Source organism: Propithecus coquereli, unplaced genomic scaffold (genome assembly GCF_000956105.1).
Source record: "Propithecus coquereli isolate 6110/MARCELLA unplaced genomic scaffold, Pcoq_1.0 Scaffold191, whole genome shotgun sequence".
NCBI lineage: Eukaryota > Metazoa > Chordata > Mammalia > Primates > Indriidae > Propithecus > Propithecus coquereli.
In genome coordinates, this window is record NW_012143968.1 from 356,806 (window position 1) to 358,872 (window position 2,067).

Here is a 2,067-nt window from a genome sequence, read left to right on the forward strand (position 1 = left end):
GAGGAGCCAAAAATCTGAAGAAGGAGCAGTCAATGTCCTTGTCCTATATAGTATATATTTTAAGAAAAAGGAAGAAGCTCATGGAGAGAGACTAGAAATCTTCCATCAGTGGCTCCTTCCCATATGAAAATTCTTCTAATAATAAAACTGAAGTTTTGGTATACTATTTAATACAAGAGTAGATTTCCCTTATAGATTTCAAAAACAAATATTTTTCATGTAGCTGCTTTGTGTGATAAATTGATGCAGTCAATTGTTTATTGTAGGTATTTTTTTCTGTAGGATTCAGTTATTCTCTGGACAATGTTGACATCTTTAAAAATAATATTTATGTATCTCTTTGATATGACTCACTCCCTCTTGAAAATGCTATGATGAACTGATCTAGTATTTAGACAGAAACTTTTCTACAAAATGTGTGAAGATTAAGCTGTATAGTTAAATGCTTTTATGAATTCCTGAGCTTTTGTGGTTTGCCTACTCACAATCATCTATATATTAAAAGAAAAATACACCAAGAGTCTCTAAATTCAGTGTGGTAGTCATCGTTGGCCTCTAATCACATTTCAAGACCTTATTTTTTCTCCTACTTTTCAGTGGATTTATTTCAAGGTATAATCTGGAAACAGAGGTAAAAAGAGCTTAGCTCATACCTAACAAATGTCATGCATTTTGCAAGGGTAGGGTCAGAAATCTAAGCTAGATACTGATTACAAAATCTATGAGATACTACTGCACAAAAGAGATTATGAAATAAAAGGTAACATCAGCAAAATTTTGCAGTAGCACATTTTTTGAGTCATCACCCAAATGACAATGATTGAAATCAACCTAACAATGATTTTGGCATTCTGTTGTGTATGACTTTGTGCAGGATAGTTTGGTGCATACAGAAGTTAACATGGCAAAATCCTTGCTCTAGCTCTAAAGTATGCAACAGTAGAGATACAAGACAGTTAAAAAGAACTATAACGCGAGGCATAAATTGTAGTAGATAAGTGACAAACATGATAGATAATTCATAAGAAGGAGATAGGACTGACTACTGATAGGGGGAATTATGAAAGCATCATGAAATGAGTAACATTAGAGACGTAGACTCTCAACAGAAAGAGATACTAGGGAAAAGGATGAGCAAGGCATTAATATACTGGACAGAAAAACATTAAAATGTGTAGTAAACTGGGAGTACTTTATTTGTGCTGGAGTTTCATAAACATAAATAGAAGACAGTTATGAAAAAGGGAGCTGGGGAATAATTGTCAAGGGCTTTGGATGCCGAGCAGAAGATTGTATCTTTAAACTGGAAGACAATAAAGAAGCAAAGTTTAACAACACAAAGATGCATGATATGAGATGTGAAATACTTTCAGCAATGTAGAAACCCAGAGACAACTTTGACTATCACAATACTTGTAGCAAACAGTAATAGGCATTTTGCTCATGGAAGCAAGAATTTAAAAAAGGAGAATATATGTTTCATGAACATTCCCACTGTAGAATTTATATTTACTTGCCACAAAAAAGACATATGAGCAAGGGAAAGAGATAATTATCAAGGTTGGAAAATGAAGTGAGGAAAACTATTACCATAATTTAAGAATATGACCTGTTAAAGTGGTGAGAAACAGTGAATTGTGTTTGAACATGGTAAGTCAATATTTTTTTTCAGTACATACCTTAATAAAATAGTCTTATTATTGTGTACCTTCTTAATTAGTTTGGATTATGATTTAGAATATTTCCTGCATAAAGATAGTGCAAACATACCCAAGTAATTTTGAGTAGTATAAGAAAGATGAAAAGTAATGCAAAATTTTATAGATCAACTAGATCTTGCCATTTCTCCTGAAAGGTTTTTCCACGTTATTACCAACTGATGAAATCATATTTTTAAAACAGCTTTATTGAGATAAAATTGGCATATGAATTAAAAATAACCCACACATAGTAAAGTGAATAATTTGATAAATTTTGACATATGTACACACACATGTCACCATCACTGCAAGCATGATAATGAACATTGTCTATAACTCCAAAAATGTTCCCTGTGCCCCTTTGTAA